Source organism: Micropterus salmoides, unplaced genomic scaffold, assembly GCF_014851395.1.
Source record: "Micropterus salmoides isolate LMB-PRFRI ecotype aquatic unplaced genomic scaffold, ASM1485139v1 Ms_hic_scaffold_18, whole genome shotgun sequence".
In the NCBI taxonomy this organism is placed as follows: Eukaryota; Metazoa; Chordata; class Actinopteri; order Centrarchiformes; family Centrarchidae; genus Micropterus; species Micropterus salmoides.
The window spans coordinates 7,101,406-7,120,041 of NW_024040928.1; positions in this window are offsets into that span (position 1 = coordinate 7,101,406).

Genomic DNA, 18,636 nt, shown 5'->3' on the forward strand with positions numbered 1-18,636 from the left:
GAGATAAAATATTCTCACTGCTAAGTGAAAAGGAAAAATTACTTATACAGTATTATGCAAGGCAGAAGTTTACAGGCTTGCTTTTGGGAGAGTGAGATTTTCATTTGGCCCTTTTGGGTTAAGAAGTAAAATTCATCATGACTACAGAAACATGTTTCTCTTTTTGTCTCACAAAGGTCATGTATCATTTAGATAAGTGGTAGCCTATACACCTCTACTTAATTAATGGTTTCATGGTTATCCAAGTTTGATTAAAGGCTAACACTAATCCTTAGTAGTTACCAACAAACCAATAGGGAAAAATCACTGCTAAGCTATTAATAAATAGCTAAGTGTTAGTCTTTCTTGTTATTTGCCCATATATAACTGTATTAATAGATTTTTTTGTGGGGGGCTACCTTGGAACGATGAGCGCGGTGAGATCAATGAGAGTGAAACAAAACAGTAAAGTTGTGGGATTCAAAAACAAAACAATAAGCTGAAAGATGCTAAAACGCTCAAAAGTTATTCCCTCTACACCAGGCGTCGGCAAATAAGTCTGCCATCATGCCAAATGTTTTTCAAGCTGTTACATGGCGGGCCAGAACACTGTCAAATTATTTTAAATTCTTGGATACTCGTGTATGTTTACGTTGATTGATCCCATACTACAGATATTTTTTCTCCCTTGTTAAACAAATTGATTATAAAGACACTTTTGCACATGCTCACAATAAAGCATGTTCTGGAGTGTGTGTGCGCGTCCCGGTGTTTGATCCGCAATCACATGGGCGCTTATTTTCATTTCCCTGGGGAAATACAAGGGAATCTAATCACACGTTTACTGATGGCTTTTTCAGAGGTGTGTCATGCAAGTCTCTTCTCAATGTCCTTCAGAACTTTTCTTAAGTAAAAGCTCTCAATTAACGTGACATAAAGCATTGCTGCAAAAAACATTCTTGCGTTTTTATTTTGGATATTTGGGACAATTACTTAAGAGGAAGTGATTATGTGAGTACTTGTAGCTGTCATGACCGGGACCTATTTCATCAATGCCGACCACTGCTCTACACCTTTCTTTCTTTGCGTCTGAATGAATACTAAGTTCTTCTGCAGCATTGGAAGGAGATTTACTTAGCAGTTATGATTGGTTTGAAGTGTATATTAATATTTGGGGGAAACTTCAGTGATTATATAATTTTTCACTAGTATTCATGCCTATGTAATGGTAGCCAGCTAGGCTGTGCAGTGAGTTAACCTCACTCCACAACACCTTAAGAGAGGCTAGCGCTTGTGGCTTTTAGCCTCCTCGTTAGCATTTCTGCCTCCCACACCCGAGGTCGCAAGTTCGAGTCCAGACTGTGCAGTACAACCACGGGGTCGGTTTCCCCTACATTAGTGATAATCTTAGTTGTCAGCCCAGTTTATTGTGGTTGGCTGAAGTTAACATAGTCATAACATAGAGAGGCCACAGGAAGAGAAAAAGAAAGGAGGAAGGCAGCCAAGGGAAAGCTGGTTTTAAAACAGAAGCCAGTCAACACTGAAATATCAGGAAACCATTTCACACTGAATCTCAAAATATTTTTTTACCTTTTTATCTAATGTTGGACTGAAATATAGTTTTATAGACTTATTTTAGGTTTTATTTAACCTGCATCATAACCTACAGTAATGCCTACAGGCATATTAGATGTAAAATAGAAAAACTAATAATGCTTTTCAATGTGGTGATAAGTATAATAATACATGTGGAACATAATTTAGTTTATTTTTTAGTTTTAGTTTTTATTCAACTACAGAGACCTACAGAGTACAGCTCACTAGTGTGTATGTGTGTGTGTGTTAGGACATACTATTTTTATAGTGTAGTGTGCCAACACCAGGATGAGGACAGGCAAGAGCTGGCAAGAACAATCCTAATCCTATTAGGGAAAAAGACAAACATGTGGATGCAACTTTTTATCAGCTCATTGTTATAGCTCAATTTTTTTTATTAAATACCTCCTAATATACAATACACTGTGGCTGCTGCAATTTCATATTTAGTTTTAAGACTATATTTGAGGTTCATATATTAAATACACTGCACCTTGTATATAGTTCGAAATTACACTTGAAACCAAACAATAGGAAATTGTGTACACGGAGCGTGACAGCACAGGAAGGATGAAATTGCTTTTAGAAGCCTGGCATGGTGACTTAGACAGAGACAGAAAAAAGAAAAAGAAAGAGAAAAAGACACTGAAAAAAAATAAATAAAAAGACACCCATGACAGTAAACTGGTGAGTGAGCGACAGTGTGTGTATTTCCCACTGAGGCTCGGCGTCAGACAGCCGGAGCTGCTTGACGGATGGAGCTTTTAATTGACTCCGTCGACGTGGGACAAACGTCGGCCAATCATCAGAGGAGCTGATGCAAAACAACCGAGGGCTTTTGTTTCTAACAGAAGGGCCTCCATTAGACCAGATAATAGGCCAAGCTGTTGATATCTCTCTGCCCTCTATTGTGTCTACTCAAGTTATAGACACACTATCTCTCACACAGATCCAGATGATTTTCATTTGGCTCCCCTATAATTCCTCTTGATATGTCTGCTGCCAGAGTACGTCCTTTAAATTTGTCCCTTTTTTCTCATGCATTTCTAGTCATTTATCTACTAAAGGTCAACTGTACATTCAGTCACACAAAACACATTGTCAGACAACTTTGCATTGAAGAACAAGGCAAACTTGCCAGTCAAGTTAAAATGTTTCAACACAAAAGACAACATCATGCTCACAGGCGGAGAGCGACAGCTGTTTAATAGCTCTGGTGCATGATGAACAGGCCAAGTACAGTCTCTCAATCAGTGGCACACTACATGAACAACAGACAGAGCGGTCAGCACTAGCCAATATCAGGCATAGCCTATTCACACAAACACCAAGTCTGTTTAAAACTCCACAGGAAGTGACATCTTCATAACCAAAATGTAAATTATTAAAGACAAAATTATGTCTTTCCAACTGTTGCCTGCTCTGTCCACTGGTTTGGTCCACTTAACAATCCTCCAGAACAAATGATCCAAACAAAACTATATACATATCATTGTCCCTTTTTAAATTTTCATCCTCCTCTCCTTCATGGTGGCAAACCTGCCAACCACTTTGTCCTTGTCAATATTTATTTCCCACTCCACACAGAGCAAGCAGAGATTTGATAGTCTGGCCTCATCCATGCACAAATGCAAACAGGTCTTACTGAGTCGCAGACGGCTGAAACTTTGTTCGGCAGTGGTGCTGCTGATGGGAATGATTTTACAAATCCTGAAGAGAATGCTCAGATGTGGGTATGCTTGATCCATGTTGTTGACAATGAGAAATGACAGGACTGCATTGATGGTAAGATCCACGTCTAACTCAGGACACAATACATGAAAAATACTAAAACTCGTCCACTGCGTCATCTGGTGTGGGTATGTCTTCTGGGAAGAAACGTGCCACCTCAAGCATTTTCTCCTTAGCATCTGGGTGCTCAAATCACGTTGGGCAGAGTATTGTGAAAAGTTTGTTAAATCAACTTTCAAACTGCCCCACAAAAACACAAAAGCGCCGTCTGCTGTCCTGGATCTGGTCATCCTCTGTGTCCTTGTTGAAATGCCTCCTTCTCTTGCGAAACTTGTGCTCCGCAAACTCTGTTGTTGCGTCGCTTTCTCTGGCCATATTTTTTGCTGTCTTCTCCATTCTGTCAAAGGCCTCATCTGTGATCTTAGCCACAGTACTGTCAATGAGATCCACAGTGTTGTTGACATCCACTGACTCTTTCTGAAAAACCAAAACACCTACATGAATATAAACTTAAATGTGCTGAGTTTTGACAGCAGGCCGTCAGCGTCAGAGGCCGTCTTGGGTGTGCTGTTGTTGTGTTGTTGGATACGGTCAGAAGAGCTTTGAGAATTGTGGGGAGGCTCTGTACTACTGCTTCTGTGGCCTGCTTCCTGGAGTCCCATCTTATGTCGGAAAGGCTTTTCAGTGTCAGTTTGTCAACAGTTTTTTCCAGTTGCATGTTATCTTGCTCCTCTAGAATTTTAAACCTGGGAAGTCTTGAAGTGCACCGAAAAATTAATCTAATAAGTCTCCAAACTACACGCAGCATCCATAAGAATGAGATTAAGGTTGCGTGCGTAGCAGTGGACATAAAATACCTTGTCTGTGCAATTTTGCTTGACCCTGGCTTGTAGCCCAGTTAACTGCCCTCGTTCTGGCCTGCCCCCTCATATCACTTACATTGAGACCAAGGTCCTTTGTCAGCGAATTATGCAGAAGATCATAAAAGGACTCTGCACTGCCATCAGGTAACTCCTCAAATTGAATAAAGTGCTCACTGCCGCTGCCTGTTTTGGAAACATATCTCAGTGAAAGAGAAAACTGATCGATTCTCGTTAAATCAATGGTGGAGTCTGCAGTAACTGAGAAAAACTTCGCTGACGTTACCTCATAGAACATTTTGCCCAGTGTCTCTTATTTTTGGGACTGGTGACTAAGCTATGTCACTCGGCTGACCGGGAACTCTATTCTTTTGCGTCTTACTTATCATGGAGTCATCAACAGAGATGTTAGCATATTCCAGTGATTTCTGTAAGTCTTAAGCTGACACTCAAGGATTTTTCTTAACCTCACTGAGCATTCTGCGCTGTGCTAGTGAAGACATCTTTGCAGGATGGCCACTTCCACTAGCAACAGTGCTGAACTTTTTCCATTTATAGACAATTTGTCTTACCGTGGAATTATGAACATCAAGGTTTTAGAGATACTTTTATAACCCTTTCCAGCTTTGTACAAGTCAACAATTCTTAATCTTACGTTTTTCCATTACCAGTACCAGCTCAGGTCACCTCGCCTCACCTCTACTCTACTCGACTCGGTTTGGCCATGCTCCATTTTCCATTGCAGATATCACCCAGAGATAGTACCCAGAGATGGTGCCGCCAGCCACACCTGTCACTTGATTATTCAACATCACTGAGAATGTAAAGACAGATAAGCGGTATGAAAACCTTCCAGCTGTGTTTTCCTCTGCCGCTGTTGCAGCAGCGGTCTTTCAATATCTACACAATTGATTTCTCACCTCAAACTTCTCAGAAGTGGATTTAGTGATGAAATAACTAATGAAAATTGTAAAATATAAAACTTTCTTCTGCTGGCCTCTGTCAATCGCGAGCAATGATGATGCAGTGAATAGTGATGATTCTCTCTGACCAATCAGTAGTCTGCTGTGTTTTCAAGGTGCAGGTACAGGTAAAACTTTTCCGCAATGGAGAACCAAAAAAGTCGAGTCGAGCTGGTACTGTGCAGTGAAAAAGGGCTAGCCTAGGGGTTCACATACTTTTTTCACCCTGCACTGTAAATGTTTTCGTTTTTAAATTTTTAATTATTATATATGCATTATCCCAAAATACCAAATAGCCCAAATAATATAACAAATAGTAATCCAACATTATTACCTTTAAACAGCATCTAGAGCACAAGAGGATGGCACCAGCTTAGTGTTTCCCCCAAGTTGACTACTTTGGGTAGCAAATGGGCCACTGAGGTGTCTCCAGGTGAATTGATGACAACTTGTTACATTACAGAACGCTGAAATACAACCATTGTATTCTGTCGGGAGATGCAGGACAGCGAGGTAGACCAACTATGTTTCACTCTTTGGTTGGGTTATAATGTAAATATCCTTCCCTTTGTTTGTTTGCCTGCTTTATTTGACCTATTAATGTGTTAGAGTGGACGGTAGTGTTGCAATATAGGGTCATATGCGAGGATACAGATTTGCGACTTAAAAAGAATGTGGGACAGGGACATCAAGTTTGTGGGGTGGCTTCCTAAATACTAAATCGGAGAAACCACCGAGGTGTGTGTGTGTCTACATTTGTCTCTCTCTTGATGTGAGGACCATTCCCCTGTCCTTCATGGCGGTTTAATAACCATTTCATATAATTTCCCAGTGGATGTCAGGGTTTACATAACAGAGGACTCTACATAATGAGTTGAGTAAGTCTCTCCTGTCCTCAAGAGCCCTGACTCCTTTTTCTTTTTCTGTCTTGTAACAGGTCTAGTTTAGAAGTTGCTAGGCCTCCTTCTAGATCCTGTTTTTGGTCCGTGGTTATGTTGTGCAATTGCTTTTCTACAAAACTCCATGTTTATCTTCTATCATTGCTACCTGGTCTTACAAAAGCATGGTAGCTGATGCCCGTAGCAACACACCGAAGCTAGCAAACGATTTCTATAGTGTTATTCTTTGTGCTGAGGCCAGAGTGCAGCTGGCTTTCAATAACGATTCCAGCACATACTGTACCCAGTAGTGGAAATTCTGTGTGGACGCATGGGTTCCTGCTGACATTTTCTATAGGGGGAAATGGCTGGAATCTGTATTACAAGTGTGTTCATGAAACAAATATAATTTAATGCGCTTGAACGCACCACACAGACATCCAGCCACTGCCCATACAGCCAATGTTAATGCATGACATTGCGGGTCCCCGGAACCAGTTCCCAAAGTAGCATTTCTGTGACAGAACTGTCCTCTGACCCCTAGTAGCTCCAGAGGCGTGCGACCTTTGACATATATAACAAAACAGTTGCTTTGGATAAAAGCATAGGCTAAATGTAATGAGAACTGTCATGGCTAATGGCTACAGGTGTCCGGAAAGCTACAGTGAAGTTGACAGTTAGGTGTCCTGTGTCTCTGACACATTAAAATCCGGAAGTACACTGCTCGCTATTGACGCACCTTATTTTCCGCTGTGATTATGCTAATGTTAGATTGTAAACAAGATTTTTGTGTGTAAATCATAGAAATGCTTCTCTCTGTGTTGCGGCTGTGCTTCTACACAACCACAAGGTGCAAAATCATCAAACAGCAAAGCAGAGAGGCCACTCTGGAGACAGGGAAGATAACTAGGGTTGATGACAACGAGCGAGTAAAGGCCAATACTTAATCAATACACCTGTTCAACAAGCATAAACATGTAAACTTGTACAAAGGGTCTATAACATATAAAGTAGTGACTTTGCTGTAGGGCTGTCCCCAACTAAGGATTTACATAGTCGAATCAGAATCGTCAAGTCCTGCCTATTGTCGACTGATTAGAATTATATGTGTTTTTGTGATCCGAAGCAAAACTGAGGCTTATTGTTGACCATTTTTTCTCTCTCTCGCCTGCCATTCACCGGTCTTGTGCAGAGTTTTGAATGCATTCTGTGCTGCAGACAACTGTATGCACGTCGCGCTTCCTCGCGGGGTCTATTTCAAGTAGCCGGCTATTTAAAAACGATAAAAGATTCTTTGTGTGGTTCATCAACAGTGATAAATTATCTAAAAGTCCCGCGAGGTGCAGACAACTCGGCACAACACCAGTGAAGCTGGGGCTCCATCTCTTTAGCAAGTGTTCCTCCACTGCGACTACACACATACACCCTTTGCCTACACATGAGCACTGACAACCCAGGGTTAGAGTTACAATTTTGGATTTATTTACGCACTTTAAAAACATTGAAAGCTTTTTTCTTTTTACATGTTTGTTTATAGCATTAAACGTTGAAATGTGTATTGCAATAGGCTGTATATTAACTTATTGTCAGAAAACTGGTAGTAAAAAATGCAAAAACAGACATTGAGCACCCCCATATCGTCAAAAATGGCATGATCCTCGTTTCGCTGCGAAGCTTCGACTGTGAGATTGACAGCTGAATCAGGCTTCAGCCATCAAAGCATCCAGTCTTTGACTATTCGGGGTCAGCCCTAATTTGCTGTTGTAAACATTACTGTTCCTGCTCTAGAAACAAAATTTAGCTATATTTAAAGTATTCACTTCTTATCCTCTTCTGAATTTATTGACAATTCATGCGTTTATTGTTGTTCTTGGACAGGAGAGGAAAGCAGGAGAGGAGACTGCAAGAGAGCAGCAGAGCAGAGAATAGTAGGATAACATGTTTTTGGAAGCTGAGCATGCAGCGCTATCAAGAAAATAATTAGTAGATCTTAGCAATCTTCGTTATTTTCAGTAACTTTAGTAAGATATGTTGTATGTAGCTCTCAAGCTGTCATGATAATGAGTACAATCAATGAGTACAAGAATTTGTTTATTAAATAAATCTGTGAATGTAAACCCTCCTGGATCGTACTTGGGGTATGGTTCCCCACAAAACATGGCCGTTTCCACCACTGACTGTTCCACATGCTGTAGATTTACATATAGTACAGTAAAAACTGATTAATTAAAGTGCAATGCATTAACTGGTAGAATACTGTGCTAAACAAGTTTGTTAAGGTGTTGTGTTTATTTTGGAACTGTTTGGTGCTGGTTGTACGTGATTAATTTCAGACAACCTGTCTCACAAAAGAAAAATCTATAGTACTTCCCCTTTTCTGCTATTTCCTCCCTGAAAATGAGCACAGTCACTTAAACTGTGTTTAACACTGGGTAATGGAGCAAGGACTTGTTAGCCATTGGTCGTTATCAGTCTTATTGTATAGGCACTGCAGTATTTAATTCACAGATCACAGAGTTTTAGCATGATTGAAATCACATGAGTATTTGTCCTCTGGTGTTTCAGTGTTAATTTTTATGTTAGCCTCTGATTACAACAATTTCAGAGTCTCCCTTACTGATAGTCTAATAAATCACTGGAACATGTACCGCTGGAGTGCTTCAAGTAAAGGTAAATCTGGGAAAGAACTGGACATATTGGATATGACATTTAAATCAACGGTACAGAAGACCTTCAGGGTTTTTTGAGGAGAAATTACCAAAGGAGCAGAGAGAATTATTCTGCTAATAATGTGTAAATGTGAGTGAAACACAAGACATAGAAAAAAGATGTTCCACATCAATTAAGAATGTGCTAGTGCCAAGTGACAGCCACTGAAATGACTCTGTACAGAACTTGGAATCTCGATAAATGTCCAGAGCTTGTCTCTCTTAGCACTGACTGGATCTCTGAAACTCACTGCCTTTATTATTCCCCAATCAGAAACACATCAAAACACAAAAAACATCATGTTTTCAGAGATCATGACTAATTTACTATAGATCAAAGGCAGTGATTTAGCTTTAGCTACATTGCCGTGATACTGCGTTTTTATTAGTCTAATTATTACAATAAAAAGTGGAATTATGTTTAGAGGTGACTGTAGCATAGTTTCCTACTTATGATAATAATCACTGCTGTTAAGTCACGTATGACAATTAAAGCTAAAGAAATCCGATATTACCTAAATTGATCTTGTTGACACCTCTGTCTCCCCATTTTTTTTTTTTAGCTTTAACTTTATAATTTCACAGACTGACGGGAAAAATTTATGCCAGATCCTGAATGTCCAAATATATTTATTAAGGTATAGCGATTAAGATATTAATGTGATGTCATAATTAGGCAGATTATAGTGATAGCTGTTGGCCAGCACTCAACATTCTCATCTGTTGGTATTTTTGAACGTTGAAAGGATGCAATCATCATTAAGTTTTCAATGCGGTTCTCTCTCAACCAAAGCATCTTTGGTGAGCACATATACAAGATAAAAGCCAACTGTTTCATCATGGAGTTTAAATACAGCTTATAAAATTGAAAAATTAGAAGCCTTACAATAGTATTGAACCTCACTTGTTGTTAAGGACCAATGGGTGCAGGGAGGTTGTATTGACAGTTATGTTTTAAGGGGATTATTTTCGCATGAATGATGCACTCACTCAGGTAAATCCTACATGCATACATTTCTTTTTAAATTACGTGGTTCATTGTTTTTTTGTTAAATGTGCTTAGAAATTCTGATTTTGTATGTGCTAATAAATGTAGCACACCGATACAGTAATAGCTTTTTGACATTGCCCGGTCATAAATCGAACACAACAGAGAACAGAGCAGAGCAGAGGGAACATTTAAGCCAGCATTATGCAATCACCCTCACACAAGAGATGGTGCACAGTCAAGGAATTAGTCTCTCAAATTTATTTATTCATTTCCTTCAAAGAGGCAATTTAACGCATGACTTAATCCATCTTTGTGATGTCGCTGAAATGCCTGCTGCCCTGCGTGACACGAGCTGCATATTTGGGCCACAGATAAATACAGAGAGCCAGAAATATTGGATTGCTGCAAAACAGAGAAGAGGAGCAGCAGAGAGAAGAGGAGGAGGTGGGTCACAGATGCTAAGCCTGGCAATCTCTCTTTTCAATCTGCAGCCATATATTGCCCACTTTAAAGACAGACACATTTTATTCGCTCATGACCCACGTGTTAGTAAAAATATAAGTGAGTTTAAAACTCGACAGAAGAAGGGGAGAGATTGTCTTGTGGGTGCTCAACCTGCACTGATCCACTGAAGGGGTCTGATGGGCCAGACGGGCCAATCAGGCTGCCAGGATCAGAGGAATGTTCATAGCTTATCAGGCCCTGTTGTCATTGGGCCCCGTGGCACGGCTTGCTGTGAGCTGACTGTAATGGGCTGCTAGGACAACTTTGCTGGAAGGAGATTAGCTTGTTGCGGCACCCACGGAGAGGAAAAAGTAGCTCGGTTCGCGCAGACTGTAATGTGAACTGGTGAACCGAGCATCTGCGGGGTATTACATGAAGGTTAAATAAAAAACAGAAAATGCACAGGAGCCATCCTCCTCAGTTCAGCGGCAGAAATCTTATGGCCGCACATGCATGCACATAGGATTACATTCATCTGATAAGGAAAATGGGGCCAATAATTTCAGTTGGACTAGTTCATGAGAGTGAAACACACAAAATCCTTTGCCGCGTCATTTGTCATAATCATCATTCATACAGTGACTATGTTCATACAGATGATAACAGAGGTGATGATGACGATAATGGCGAGGGCTGTGATTGAAGTGATAAAACATTTCAGACTCCTGCTGGCTCATTAGCACATTCCATCAATCCTCCTCCTCCTCCAGTTGATCCAGGCAAAGTAAAAAACCTGATCTGGTGGATGACAGTGACAGCAGCTGCAACATTAAGTCAACAACAGCGAATGCGCTATGTGTTTACTAGCCGTCCCAAATTAAAACTCCCCACTGCCTCTGATCTCCCCTCCTCTCTCTCTGCTAACCATCGTTAGACAAGAGGGACAGTGTTGTTTTGCGAAAGTTTTGTCTGAACATCCTCCCTGTTAATGGGCAAATAAAATGTTTGTGCACTTCAAGCTCCCTGGGACTGCTTGTCTGATAAAGCCTGTTTCAAGACGCTGTTCGACTGCTTAGGTGACCCAATTATGCGCAGAGAACGTCTTGTGAATTAACTCAAGCACCATCTGCGACGACAGAACCAGTTTTATGAGTGCATGTAGGGAAAAGCCTCCATACTTTGTGTTTAATTATTTTCTGTGACATCCCCATTTTTACTACACCTACAGGAATGAGCTGTAAAGTTTTCATTGCTCTTTATTAGTAGATTTTTGTAGAGAATAAAAGTAGACATTGTCTTCAATTAGATGAGGCTATTAAAAGTCGTTACCTGACTCGCCAGATTCACTCAGCTTCACATCTCTCACTTCCATTACGCCACGAATGGTGCAATCTTGAAAGAAACAGGGCCTTTTGACAGTTGTGCGAGTCAAATGGGTTTTGAAAAGAATGAAATCATGTCAAATAAGAGAGGAGCATCAGTGAAGTTATCCTCCAGTTGTTTTAAATTCCAGCCGCATTACAAACGCTACAGTATAAAAAAGCACATTCATATCGACTGTCACAGAAATTTACATGCATCACAAATTGTGACAATTATTATAAAAACAACATTAAAAATCTGGAATGGCTCTCATGAAAATGTTATTAGTCATGCCTTTGCCCTAGAAAGCACTAAATCCTTTGGGATTTGGCATATTTTGCAAATTATATAATGTCCTAATAATAATGATGCTAATGCCCTCATTATGTTCTTATCATCTGCTTATGATGTGTTATAATCCCTTATCACCTCAAGCCAAGTGTTACTGATGTGTTCATTAGTTCCTCGCTTAATTCGACCTCGCAGACCAGACAGAATGAGGATCCATGAACTAAAATCACTGTATTAATAACTGATTGATCTGCTGCAGGTTTTTTTTTTTCTCCTGAGCCTCAAGGACAGTAGCAGCAGACAGCTTGTTTCTTTTTAACAGCTCTCTTTTCCTTAGATCTCTAATGAATTCTTGAGCTCTTTGTCATTGCTGCAGCCCTCTGTGAAAACCCCCTCACCACATCTTCCCAGCGGACCTGTAAAGTCAGCGGTGAGGAATGTGCACGGCAGCCAGGTTGCTTTCCTTTTCTCACTGCACAGTAAAAATTTAATGGAACCAAACATGCCATCCATCCATTTCAGCAACTGAGGAGCAAGCAAATTGCAATCACCCTGTCTGTGCCTGCTCTCTGAAGACACTGGAAGCTACAGCAAAACACACTTTCATCTTACCGTCATGACGCACAAAACAACACACAGGCTTCATAAAAACTGCGCTCCCTCATACACAACAGCTAACTATAACCTGATTTAATGTAGCTTGTGGTACATTGCCACCTGCCTCCTCTAAAATGTTGTACACATTGGACTGGATCACTCAGAGTTTCGATTCAAAAGACAGGAAAAACACATAATAGCGAGTCCTAATGCTTATGTAGCTGCTGTGAGCTGTGAAAGAAGGATTCAGTGCTCAGAAAAGAACACGCATTTTGACAGAAAACTTTGAGGCAATTTCATGTAACTCGTAGTAGACATGACTCAGGGGTCTGCAGTGAAATGTTAACGCCTCAGCTCACTCTGCATCCCATCTCCTGGTGCCTCCCTGTTCCACTGGAAAGACACACAGATGTTCATTTAGGATCACAGAGTTACATCTAGCTCTGTGCATGGAGAATATCACAGGAATCGGACACTGGCTTTTATAGCATGTGGACGGGTGGATTGATGCATTCTTCCGAAGCAACATTACACTCATGACTCTCCAAAGACTGATGGAAGTTTGTAATATATATTTCCTTCCACTAATGTCTCCCTTGACTGACTAAATGTCACAGGAGGAGAAGAATGAGGCTAGAACTACACTGAAGCACTTCCACAGGCACTCTTTCTTCAATTCTCTTCCAGCTGTATTAACAGCAGCACAGTTCAGTAACAGTGATGGGCTAAGTAAGCAGTTCTTAGAGTCGGCTGATTGCTTGTCGATCTATAGTGCTCCACGGGGGGGACTGGGTTCTCTCCCGGGAGAAAGATGGTTGTTTATGAAAATGTACGCAGAGCTTCTCCTTTGTTAGAATGTGCATTTAGTTGTCAGCTGCCAAAAGGAGAATGGTCAAACCCCATTAAAATGCAAAATATAGACATACACTGTGTCGTGAGAGTGGGTCAAGGGGAAAGCATTAGCGGTGAATGTAAAGCATTTTCCACAGTCCTCATCCATCATGTTCCACAAAGAGGGGATTCTCTGAGTGCATTCATTGCAAAAACTGTCGGGCAGACGGGTGAGCGGCACCCGGCAGGGCCGAACAAAGGCAGGGGGTAATACAAAAATAGAAGAATAAAAAAAAAATAATACACTATCTAAGCATTCCACCAACCACCAGGCTGCCTGCTAAGTCACATCATCTCTGATGCCTTTTCAATGTCACACTTCATGCTTTCACACATTCCTCACATTCTACAACCAGCGTTATGTCTGTCAAACATGCACGAGGTGGTGATTCAGTCGCTATGCACATCTGCTCACTTACATTGGCATCTACTGCATTGTTGTGAAAAAGCAATGTAATAAAAGGGGATCTTTGTAAATCACAGGTGATGCATTTAGCATCAAGTGTGAATATGAATGAAGCTGGAGAAGAGAACACCAAAGATTTATTATGCATCTATCCTGTGTCACTGTAGCTAACATGCACCTCCTCAAAAATGTAACTACATGTTCAGCTGCATGGTTAATCTGTAAAAAGTGTGATGGAGCAGCTTTTACTATATGTGTTTTAGTAATGTTCTCCTTTCTCCTCCATGTATTGTACAGTGTCAATGTACTTCAGTATTTTCATTGTACGCTACTTGAAACTCATACTCCACTACATTTCAGGGGGAAATATTGTACTTTTTCTTGTTTGAGAGTTACATTTAGGCTACTAGCAATTGCAGATCACCATTTTAAATACAAAACATACTGTTTGAAATATGATACACTTTTCACATTACAGCATACTTTTATCCATTGTAAATATAAGAATATTGATTACATCAGCTTTAAGCACATTGCACTGCCAATGCCTATGTACTTTTCTGAATGCAGGGGTATTTTTACTCTTAGGTACTGCTTCTGCGTAAGTAAAAGCTCTTTCACCATTGATTACCCAACATACGTGATCGATAAACATGACTGTATGAAGTGTATGTTGTAAAGATGATAATTTTAGCTTTTGAAAATTACAGCTGTGGTTTTGTTTTCAGTAGTTAGCTGTGGATCACAAAGTGCATTAAAGCACGTAAACACAATTACTGTGGGGTATAATCAAAGCACTGTATGCCCTGATGTATGACATGTGGATACTATAAAGGGAGGAAAACAGGGTAGAAATAAATTCACCTACGCCATCCACTGCGATTCAGAACTACTGTATAATACCAGTGCCACTGGAATGAGTGATGGAAATTGCATTTATTGTTCTTCAAACTTGTACAATGAGCCTTGGGAGAGCAGGAAATGGTGTTGGGTTTTGTCTCAGCTTGAAATATGTTTGCTCTTAGTTAACAATACTCTACAGAATCAGTCTTGAGTTCTATCAGAAAAGAAAAACCCATCTACATTATTTCTGACAACTGGCAACTTTGTAATAGCTTGATTGAATGGCACAACGCTGTTCATCTGATATCCCGCTGATCACAAGTGCTCATATGACCCCTGCTGCTATGATGGACTCCTGAGTTGGAGACCTTAAAACAGCCGGATTATTTAATATTCATGCGAGGGTTCAGATTTTAGACTTTATTGAAAATTGAAAGAGCTTGTGGAGCAGGAACCCATATTACATGGACTGTTATGGACGTGTGATATTGAGAGTATTATACTTACAGTAGCCATGATGTATGATTATGTCACACGTGCCAGAGCCTACTTTTGCTGTTTATGTGTTGATTTGAAGGGAAAGGCTCATCTCCATTTTGTTTGTGTCCTCACATCTGCTGCAGTCTCGAGCAGTCTCACTGTCTGCTCTTTCCCTCTCGCTGTTTTACTGTCTCTCTCAGAACACCTCAGAGGACTCGGTTGTTCCAATCAGAGAGTGAAGGAGTGCTGGATCCTAAAGCCCCAAACCTGATGGGATTTACAGTCTCAACACAATCACACTGTGCTGGGCCTGCTGCCTTAATAACACTCTTATTTTCCTCCCTTTCTGCTGTCTCTCTGCAACATCGGCTAATTCCAAAATATGTTCGGCCAGGATGAAGTATATTTGCGACAACAGCACGAATACCTCTGTAGGTATTGACTTTAAAGACAACATCAAATGCATGGATAGTCGGGCAAGCACAGCTCACACTCAACACATACATACTGCGTATCACACGCTCACACATTTCCTCCAATCCTCATCAGCCTCACAGCTGTGTGATTTGATAAAATTCTTGGCAGGACCCCGTGGCTGCCCTTTCCATCCGTGCTTAACACGGCGACCTACCGCACGTAACCAGGCAACGCTGCCTCTGATGAGATCTGAGGTCTGGACGTTGAGTTTCTCACAAGCTTAGAGATGAGGTGAACGTCACATCACGGATGTTTCTGTTTTGGTAATTGTAGAAGGTGCCCGCTGGGGATTGAGGCCCTTTGAGGTTCCAGAAACTGCCTGCATGGGCCCAATTGATTTTATCTCCTGTCCTTGTATTAGCACAGATGCACTTTTTTTACAGTTTTTGTCAAGTTTTTCAGAACTAAAGGGACGGTGTTGTTGCAGCTTTAAATGAATCCATGTGTTTGATTGTTTCTTTTGATTCTCTGTCTTTGATGTTGCGCAAACAGTCTGATTGGCCAAATGAATTCAGGTCCCAGTGATTCCCTTTTTCAAGCTGAACTTTCCACTCCTCTGATACTTCTGCCAAGTTTTCTTTCACCCATGGACAACAAGCTCCGCCCTCTCGTAATCTATATATTTTAAGAGCTTTACAGTTTTCCCATGTCGGTAAAGACGGAAAGGATTAGAAAGGAGATGGCAAGAGGGAAAATCCAGAAGAAAAAGATGGAGATTCAGACTGTTGGACAGAGGCAGATCATGCCAATTCCCCCTTAAATTTTAATACCTTTAAGCAATACATACACAGGGACGATGCAGGCAACATTTTTCAGTTTTAAAACTCTTACAATGAATTCAGCTAGATAGCAATGCCGTGCCAGCTGGAAGCATTAATCTTCTTTAGCTCAAGAATATTACTTCCGTATTAAAACATGAGTACATTTGAAATGTCAGCCTGTGGGAATTTGTCATATTTATAACTTTTTGCTTTTAAAAATTCTTTATTACTATTTTGTTATTTCATGCAAACGGTCCGAAGCCATAACTGACAATCCCTAAAGGAGATGTATTACAATGATAGGACAAATCAGCACAGTCATCTACAGTGGGCCCAGACAATCACAGTCCGTGACAGCATGTGGGTGGATGATCAGGCCGTGATGCGTTGTCTGCAGTGTGGGATGTGCTGTTATGACACCAGGGCATTACGGAGAGACACAAATTGCGAGTGACAAACTCTGCTCTCGACCTGGTGATGACTATGAGTGTGATGTCACATGCAGAGGTATTATTTGTTCTGCAGGACACTTCATTCTGAGTGTGTGTTTGTGTATGTGTGAGTTACTGCAAATACATGTTCATTCATATATAGAAGGAGGTCATTCACAGTGATCCAAACCTCAAATTTTCCAATTGCTTTGATTGCAAACTGACATTAAAACACACATCTGCTAAGAACAACACATAATGCAGGCATCTGTCAACACGCTGCTGTATTCACTTTTTAAAATTCATCAATTATATTAGTAGCTAAAGGGACATTTTGCACAAAAGAGTGGTCAACTCAGGACGCAGTGACGTTTGCTGCTGAATGCTCCACTGTTTTCACTGGCTAGTTGCTAACATTGTCAAAGAAACTTTAAACATTCAAGTTGCGGACTGTAAAACCACTGAGCTTAAAGACGCTTAAACACTCCATCCTACTAAGGGTGATAATTCTCTGTGGGTTATCACTACAGGCAACCCCTGTCATTTCCCCCCATTTCGCTACTTTTAAATCTAAAAGTAGATTTAAAACACTCCTTATAAGCAATTCCTGCTCTGGCTGGCATCCATCTTGAATACCATGGCTGTGCACAGGGAGCTCCCTCATTAACTTCTCTGGCTCATACTCTATTTTGGAAACAAACCCTCAACTTATTGCATTTCCCGCTGCTCAAACATGGATAATTGTGCTCTGAGTAAATGGCCTTAATTAATTCCCATTTAAATAATGCCACATTATAACAGTAGTTTGCAAAGTAACAGTAATATGATAATGTGTATTTTAAGAAGCCAAAAAGTTGGACAAAAATGTTATTCATTATGCATGCATTGTTAGGGTTGCCCAACAAATTGGCTCTGAATGCAAATGGACTTGCCTTGTCTGGTTTTTGTATGCCAACCAGAAATCGATGTTTCTCATGCTGTGATAGAGCAGCAAGTGCTGTTGAGGAGAGGCCAGACTAGTTAAGACTTGTTTCTGTGGCAAATTTCCCCATGATGCTATAAGACACAGTAGCTGTACAATAATCAGCACGTCCTTAATCCTGTGGCAATAGTAGGAGGGAGCTTAGGTGTGAAAAAAAAAAAAATAGTAGGAGAAATTTTAGGTGTGTAATTTTCCAACATCAGACCAGTATCTCCATGAATTCTACCAATGTTGAACAGTCATTTACACCCACACTTAGTGCCAATGTTCAGTCCCAGTGCCAGAAGTAGTGTAGTCAGTAGGGGTGCAAGACGGAAGGTAAGGCCGTGTAAATGTTGGGTATTGGACTTTCATGCAGGAGGCCACAGTTAATGGCACATCACTTCAATAAACATTTTTATTAACTCCAGCCTTTCTTATCCATATGTTGCTACATGCAGACATTGTAGAAAGCAAGTCCCTGACAAAATATTGGCATTTTGACCTTCTTATTTGAAGATTGCAAAATAGTGCTTGAAGCTTGGTGATGTAATGTGGTGGTTTGCAGGCACTGTTGGTTGTGGCCAGTTTTGTTTGTCGCAAAATTGATGTGAAGAGGAAAGTTTATGGTGGTTCTCACTTGGCCATATAAAATTGGAAGGTGTGATGCAGCTTTCTCTGTCTCAGTTCCCTTAAAGGTCAACACTGTCATACCAGTATGGAATTTGTCCGCAGCCCAAATGTGTGGGTCAAAATAGACTACTTTTAAAAGCACCTTGTGAATTATCTGTGTGAGTGAGCATCACAGCTGCATGGATTGCCATTAAGATTTCCCTCAAGGCAAGAACACAATTGACTTGCAACATCCCTTGTCGCTAGTATCGTACACGTTGTTCTTTGACACCTCAATACTAAGGAAGAAGACATCCAGTCCACACATGTGCTGAAGCATTTGTCCTGAAGGTACCTGTAAAATCCAGGTAAACC